Source organism: Pinus tabuliformis, chromosome 9, assembly GCF_031772625.1.
Source record: "Pinus tabuliformis cultivar Carrire ecotype Pingquan chromosome 9, CPIR1, whole genome shotgun sequence".
Classification (NCBI taxonomy): domain Eukaryota; kingdom Viridiplantae; phylum Streptophyta; class Pinopsida; order Pinales; family Pinaceae; genus Pinus; species Pinus tabuliformis.
In genome coordinates, this window is record NC_142307.1 from 2,014,162,599 (window position 1) to 2,014,171,410 (window position 8,812).

Genomic DNA, 8,812 nt, shown 5'->3' on the forward strand with positions numbered 1-8,812 from the left:
CTTGTATTAAATATATATGTTCGATTGATTTTTCATTGGTTTATGTTCCATGTCTTACACCTACTATACTTCGGCCTATTATATTAGACTTGGTTTGATATATTAATCTGATAGTCGACTATGGGTTATGACTTTGTATTCCTATATTTGGAGATATTTTGGTTGAAACTTCTTGAGCTGCAATCATGAATTATGATGTTTTCAGATTTCAAGTTATGGTTTTGGTATTGGTATTAGAGTATGTGGGTTATTTTTCATGCCTATCAGGTATGATTACCCTGATCGACACCAACTGTAATGAATCTACCACCTATGATTGTTTGTATCTTTCACCCATTATTCCTCTTGTACCATTATCCTCGACTACCAATCTTTGAATTAATCTCTAGTGTTTTGAGCAAACTACCTCTCAGTTTTCTCATTCTCTTCTTTGCCTTTGTCACGAGCTAGGGTTTTTCGGACTTTGTTGGTCGCTGATTTACCATTTCTGTTTTGCCTTCGATTCTGGCTAAAATTTCCCCATAGTTTAGCTATGACTTGTGTTATTCCATTAGAAGCTATTGGGACTGAAATGGTTGAAGCTTATGATGAGCACACAAACCTATTTTTCCGTATTGGTTGGTGGGATTTTCTTCAGCCCTTTCAAGGGTACAGTCAAGTTGTTGTAGAAGCCTTTGTATCTTCATTTGATGGAGAGAAAGCTTAGGTTGGAGATAGGGATATTCCTGTGTATGTATATTTTAATGTCGAAGCCACACATCTTCCTATTGAATGAGAAAAGTGGTAAAATAATTGTGAAGTTCGTGATTTTCCCTAGAACAAGCTTTTGGCCAACAAGGACTGTGTGTATCATGTAAAAGGTATGCCCATAACTTTTCTGAAACCCAAATGGAAAAATCTGGTGTTGTTACTGCATCATTATGTAACATGTGAAGGATGTTATAGTTTGGTCTTTATTTACTATATAAGGCTATTAATGGTGTTCAGAATTTGTTAATTTTATATGACTGATACTATGCATCACATGTTTTTATATTTTAGCACATTTACATATTTATGGTCACTTTTTGCATGAACTATGAACTGATATATTTGATAGATGGCTTGGTCCGTCTCTAAAACACACATAACACTTTATGCAACTGATACAACATGTAATTTTGAATATTTTGATAATGGAAATGATGATTTTTTCCCTGCAAAAAAAGGCTATTAATGGTGTTTCTTGGCTATAAGCTCAATTTTCCCTTCTATTTATATTAGAGTCTAACTAAGATGTCTTGCACTTATCAATTACACCGTAAAAATTTTCAGTGCTCACTCTTCCACCACAGTCTTATTTGTATACTGGTGAAACACCAGCTGGCCAAACTTGGCGAACAATGTGATTCTTTTCTAAGCCGAAACTAGTTCAACAAACCCCAACTTCCTAGAGAAATTGAACCATCAGCTCCCTTTGTGTTTGACCCTTCTCTCATTGATTATGCCTGGTTTCCTTCTCATCATTCGTCACAAGATTAATTTAAAGAATCGTTTCAAGAGGTGAACCCTTGTATCTTAGAGGATAACAAAGTTGAAAACCCTAAATCTACTCCAGTTCATTTGGCCAGGAGTATTATCAAAGACAATGTTGAAAAACAAGGTAAGATAAGCCAAGAATTTTAAAAGAAAATTAAACTTTCAAGGGATAATCCTCCGCATGAGCCTATGTCTATAGAACTTGTATTCAAATAAAATATCATTGAAGCAAATAATGACTCTCAATCCCAAATTAAAATCAAGCAAATACAAAGAAAAATTGCTTGAGCTAGCAAGAACAAGCATTAAAACCCTCCAACAAAAGAGGCGTTTGTAGATTTGAAGCCTCCGCTTGAGCCTTTTGCTAAGAAGACTAAATGTCAGGTTGAATCGTTTATTGCTCATGGTAGTTTTGAATTCGAAAATTGTGATAGTGTCAAAAAAACTCCACACAATTTTTTTTTACAATGATCCTACTCTGTTAGATCAATTATGGCATCAAAAGTTCTTGTTTACCATTCCACACTTGAATGGTTGAATTAACGAGTTAATGAGGGAAAACGAATAGCTCAGGGCTTCCTATTGCCCTAGGGAAACACACTGAGAACAACAGTCTACTAGCTTAGACAACCAATCTCAAAATTTGGATACACACAAAATTGTGAAATCATCTCGAGTCAAAGTAATTATTGCTTCAGATCTTGAAAATCAACTTGATTCTAAATAAAGGTTCTATTTGATATGTGTGTCACAACCTTGGAGATCTCGAGGTATGATGTTTTTATGATTTTATTACTAAAATTAAAAAAGGTGTTACAGAATCACAAATTTTGTAACAACCCTCTCCTTCACAATTGAGTCAAATGGTAATATTGTTTTCCTTAAATTGCAACAGGTCCCCATGATTGTCGGAACATTTCCTTCTTGGAAAGGATCACTTTGGATACCCTCCAACTATTGCAAATGCTTCCAAAGGAATTATGTTAGTTCCTGTTTATTTCTTTGTTTGTCAAGATATGGTCGAAATACCAAACAAACAATTATTATTATTATTTTTGCAAAAATATAGTTTCAACTTTGAGTTTATTTTTGGTCATAGTTAGTGGAACAATGGATACATAAACCCCCTATTTTAAAATTAGAGGCGGGAATCCTTATGATTGTAGGGGAGACTCTAGAGAAGAAATGTTTTTTAGAACTTATATGTGACTGTGGATATTTTTGAATTGCAGTGTGAGTATAAAACTTGGCTTTATCTATTGATGACTTATTGTGTTTTGAATTGTTCCATGGTTATTATTATTTATGGTCTACTGTCATTCTGTGTGATTTGATTCCTCGGGATTCAACAGACAATAATTATTGTTTGTATGGTTTTATTCTGCAAGCAGTTAACATTAATTGCATTTATTTTCCGTCTTAAATATTATTTCAATCTTATCTATTTTTATTTGATGAATACAGTCTCTAGTGACTTGTGCCTTGAGGCTAGTTATTAATCCAAACATATATTTAATCTAAGTTTTTGTGGTTTTATCCCAGTGATTTAAAAATTAGATTATGCCATTTTCAACATATGAACTGAATTAATTTGCTGTAGTAATTTCTGTGTTTAAGAAATTCATTTCAAATTTCTGTTTATTGGTTTTATTCATAAACAATTGATTGAATGAATTTCCATTTTATGAGATTAATACAATAGTCCTTTTCATCTTGGCCGAGAAATAGAACAGGTTGCATCAGTTAGTTTACTTTGCATCATTCTTAATGTTAATCATTAGAATTGATATAGTTTGATCTGCATACGTTCAAAAGCTAAGAGGTTTGCATTGTAGCGACTATCTATCTTTTCTTTTACATTAAGGATTATTTTACTCAACTTTAATCTTAATTTATAATTATATATATATATAAATTAGGAATTTGATTTTATTCTTCTTGTAGAGAATTTATTTTCGGTTCTCTTGCACCAATTACATTTAGTTATGGTCTGTACTGATATATATGATAGTCGTTTGTATAGGTTTTGATATCATTAACATTTATTTAATTTATGTATTTAATTTTTGTTTAACTGATATTTTGATTGTGCAATTATTGACTTAATTTTATTTATCAATCATTAATTTGTAGATTGTTTTTATTTCATTAACCTGTAGATTAGATATCTTGAATAATAGTTTATATATATATATATATATATATCTGAAGGCTAATGGAGCCTTAAAACCATTCGAGGATGACTACACCAAACAACTAGGGCTATTAAAGAGCTCCGACCTAGGTTGTTTATCTCTTGTTAACTAGGGTGCATAAAATCCGCACCAATAGGTTATTGAGGAGGAAATGTATATTGAGAAACTAGAAGGGTTTGAGACCTACAACAGGAAGATTCACGTATGCATACTCAAGTGGGCCTTGTATGGGCTCAAACAGGCTCCACAAGCATGCTATGCTCGGATTGACAGTTACCTTCGGGGATTGGGCATCACCAAGAGTGAATTAGACCCCAACCTCTATTACATTATTGTTGGAGGTGAACCACTTATTCTAGTGTTATATGTGGACGATCTTATTTTAACATGCACATATAAGCTCATCCAGGAGTGCAAGGGAGATCTTTCATGAGAGCTTGAGATGAAGGATATGAGGCTAATGCACTATTTTCTTGGGTTGGAGAAATGGTAGGGAGATGGGGAGATCTTCTTGGGACGTGACAAGTGTGCCCTAGATATTCTGAGGAGATTCCACATGCATGACTGTAAAACCATGACCATGCCTTTAGTCACAAATTGGAGGAAGGTGGACACATCCAGATTAGTGCAAGTAGACCCCTCATTTTACAACTAGTTGATAGGTTCACTTATGTGTTTGGTGAACACAGAAACAAATATATGTTTTGTAGTCAATTATTTGAGCTAGTTTATGGTCGAGGCTATCAAAGTTCCTTGGGTTGTTGCCAAGCATGTATTGAGGTATCTTAGGGGGATGGTAGAGTATGAATTGTTTTATAGATAGGTTGAATGGATGAGGCTTGAAGGCTTCATTGATGCATATTGGGTATGGAAATCCACAGATAGGAAGAGCACATCGGGTTTCACATTTAGTGTTGGATCAACATATGTTTCTTGATTTAGTCGGAAGCAGAGATCAATTGCATTGAGCTTAGCATAGGTCGAGTACATGGTTTCCAGTTTGGAAACACGTGAATCCATTTGGTTAAAGAAGCTACTCATGGACTTGTTTGGGAAAGAACTGGAGCCCGTCGTGATCTACCGAGACAATCAAAGTTGCATCAAACTCTCTGCAAATCCAGTGTTTCATGATCACTCAAAGTACATCGAGATTCGCCACGATCACATCTAGGACATTGTTCAGAGAGGAACAATTAGGGAACTCCACATATAGGAAGAGCACATCGGGTTTCACATTTAGTGTTAGATCAACATATGTTTCTTGGTTTAGTTGGAAGCAGAGATTAGTTGCATTGAGCTTAGCATAGGTCGAGTACATGGTTTCTAGTTTGGAAACAAGCAAATCCATTTTGTTGAAGAAGCTACTCATGGACTTGTTTGGGAAAGAACTGGAGCCCGTTGTGATCCACTGTGACAATCAAAGTTGCATCAAACTCTCTGAGAATCAAGTGTTTCATGATTACTCAAAGTACATCGAGATTTTCCACGATCACATCTAGGACAGTGTTTAGAGAGGAACAATTAGACCGTATTACATATCGACAGAGGAGCAAATAGAAAACATTTTGACCAAGGCATTTCCAAAGAGCATATTTGTTTACCTCAGAGAGAAGTTGGGTGTAGTGCATAACACCTTCTTCTCTAAGAGGGAGTGTTGATTGGAGTAGAGCAGTAAGGTTTCTGCTTTCCTAGGTGCCAAGGCTAGTAGAGGGACCCATGCAACAACCACTTAACAAAATATTATTTTGTTTAACTATTTCCTAAAGTTGGACTTAGGAAAAATTAAAACTCCCAAAGTCAACCTATGATTTAATCTCAACCCTTCATCAAGATTTAATCTCATCCATTGAGAGTGTTGGTCGGGCCTAAGGCAAATTATAAGAGGGAATAGGGCGTAAATGTGGCCAATTCGATTTGGCATAGGCAATGTGTGTTATCTTAGCAAAGAAGAGTTAGGGTTTTCAACAATCAATAAGGAGGATCAACAACCGAGAGGGAGAAAAGAGAGGGTGTATTAACTCGTTCTCATCCTAGCTATAGCGTGATCGTAAAGTGCATAGAGGAAGAGTGAACTGCATGTCTGTACAGTTCTTATAGTGCATGGAAGTTGTACTATGTGGTCGTACAATAACAAAAGTGTGCAAGGGTTGTCACGATTTTGTAGTTTTTACTTCATTTCTATTGTGCATGCCATAATTAGAAAACTCAGTGTATTTCTTATTTAAGTCTCCAAAAGAGAAGTTATTTATATTTTTGGTTGCACACTTAGAAATTTACAATTCAGTTGCTAGGTTTTAAGGAAATATAACACTGAATCCATGTGCCACTGCACTACATGTATGCCTGAACAAATTCTTAAGGCCTTACAACTGTTGGATTTTTGGGGCCTAACCCAGGTTTAGAGATGATTTAGCCAAACAAATCCTGGTACTACTGGCCCTTTCGGCAACAGGCCACGGAGCGCGGACTGAGGTCTCACCCGAAGAAGTACGGGAGGGTGCTAGAACCAGGTTTTCGCACCCTAGATATGTCTAATGATTTCAAGTGGTCCGTGGTTCGATCCTGCGCGCACGTCGCTACACATGCTTACCCGTACCTCGCAGCTCGAAATGTTGTCTTTGTGTAGCCCTACCTGGGGCTCGAACAATGTTATTGCCCAAGTCCCTCCTCACAGCCGATATTAGGTGATTAACTGAAATTATTTATACCCTTTTAATTATTCTTAACAATATTCATAATTCATGTAAGTGCGCACAATAAATAAACAATATGATTGCAAGTAATATCAAACATGTAATAACTCTGAACAGATACACGGGATTCAGATGAAACTTCTCTTTATTATTTTCTTCCTTCTATTACAGACTCGACACTATCCTACACACTCAGCTGCAGGGGTCCGCGCACTCAGCTGCGGACTCTACTAGACCTCTGCGCACTCAGCTGCAGAGCCTCTTCCTACTAATACGACCCAAGACACCTAGACTCTTGCTCTATGCTTCGTTATCGTCTAGACTCCATCCATTCATTTTCTTCGTTTGCTACTTTACAACTTAGAGACTCGCCATGTTTGTACAATCCCATGGTCCGCGGACCATGGGAAGGGTGACACTACATTCAAAACTTAGGGCAGACAACTCTATGGCTCTAACATATAATACGCGCTCTGCGCCTGCAATTCACGGAGTTTTTACAATAAGAACAACTCAAAAATTGGGCTCTAAGCCCCAAAACATGTTGTGGGGGGATTCCATGCCCAACAGGCCCCCAACACAAACATCATGACTCGCCCTCGAGTCACTCTGTCGGCGTGGCGATGTTGGCGCGGAGTCCCTCCAGCTGGTCCCGAACGGTCTAGATGTATGCAGCGCATTAAGCTGCTACTTGCTGAACTTGCTGCATTCTCTCCTCTGAGACCTCTGTAACTGAACTGTTCCCATACAGCCGTACCGATATGTATTTATAGTCCTGCATCCTTGTCCGGCTCTCTGAAGCGCGAAGACTGTACTATTATCGGCTAGTCAGATGGCCGACCCACTTGTGTAAGGCTTCAAGCGGCTGCAGTTCACTTTGCCTAGGACGGGTTCTCCATTTAATTTGACGAGCTGGGCCGCACCTCCATCTGTGACTTCCTTACGTATGGTCCTAGTCAATGCATTTTGAATTTGCCCAAAAAATTTTCAAACTTACTATCGTATAGCAGTACTAAGTCATTTAATTTGAATGTGCGCAACTTAATATGGCGATCATGCCAAGCTTTTTCACGCTGTTTCTGAACCTACCAAGAACCATTCCTCCTCAAGTTCTTCTAATTGCGCGAGTCTTTCCTCCAGAGATTCATGGTTCGACATCCCTGTGAGTGTTGCTATTCACAAACTAGGTACGATATATTCCATTGGCATGACAGCTTCCACACCATAGACTAACCGGAAAGGGGTTTGTCCCATCAATTTTTTGCACGTTGTTCTGTAAGCCCATAGTACTACAGGGACGTGCAGGTCCCGATCACTTCGCTGCGTGTTGCACACTTTTGTCAGTGCGGTTTCTAGTATTTTGTTGAATGCCTCTACTGTCCCATTTGCTTGTGGGTGATACGGTGTACTTTTCTGATGATACACCTGGAATTCTTCTGTGAGCGCGCTGATGTTTTCATTCAGGAAATGCGTTCCGCAATCACTCCTTAAGATTTCCGGACAGCCAAATCGGGTTAACACGTTTTCAAACAAAAAATTCGCAGCCATAGCGGTCGTGTAGTCTTTGATCGGCTACGCTTCCGCCCATCGTGTCAGGTACTTTGTCACGGTGATGATGTAGTGCACGCCCGTCTTTCCCTGGGGTTTATCGGTCCCATAAAGTCAATTGCCCATTTTTCGAATGGTTGCAGTGTCATTTGCAGATTTAATGACATTTTGTCCCTTCGCGATGGTTTTCCCATCCTTTGAAATATCTCGCAGGCCTTACAGTGCGCTTTCGAATCTTGGTGGAGGGTTGGCCACCATAACCCTGTGTGAAGAATCTTCTGTGCGGTCGCGCATCCTTCATAGTGACCTCCTGCAGCGCCCCCATGTGCTTCTGCAAGGATCTGACTCCGTTCAAATTCAGGTATGTATCTTTGCAATATCTCATCATTTCCCATTTTGTATAGGTGCCTCGTGATGACAAAAAAATACACTGCGCGCACCACCAATTCCTTCTTCTGTTGGACAGAGTATTCCTTCGGCACAGTCCCTGTTGTCAGAAAATGGATTATATCTTCGAAGTGCCCATCCGCGATGCGCACCGCAAAGAGTTGTGCATCAGGTAGTCCCTCCTCCAAATTAGTGGGTTCCTCACCCATCTCAATGCGCGATAAATGATCCGGTCCTGCGTTCAGGCATCCCGGCTTGACTATGACCTCAAAATCATATTCCTGGAACAATAACAGCCACCTGCATATGCGCCCCCCAACACAGGCTTATTGACTAGGTATTTCAGCGCGGAATGGTCGGTATACATCTTGAAATGTCCTCCTAACAAATAATGTTGGTATTTTTGGAGCGCATACACCATTGCCAACCCCTCGTGCTTAGTGGTGGAATAGTTCTTCTCGGCTTTAGATA

At 38.6% G+C, this 8,812-nt stretch overlaps 1 long non-coding RNA gene across 1 annotated transcript; it reads left to right on the top strand.

The window, feature by feature from the left end:
- The first annotated feature begins 432 nt into the window (after window positions 1-432).
- LOC149157145 (uncharacterized) lies at window positions 433-2,777 on the top strand. Its single transcript, XR_016263625.1, has 2 exons — window positions 433-860; window positions 2,414-2,777. It is a non-coding gene; the product is annotated as an uncharacterized LOC149157145 (long non-coding RNA).
- The last annotated feature ends 6,035 nt before the right edge of the window (window positions 2,778-8,812 follow it).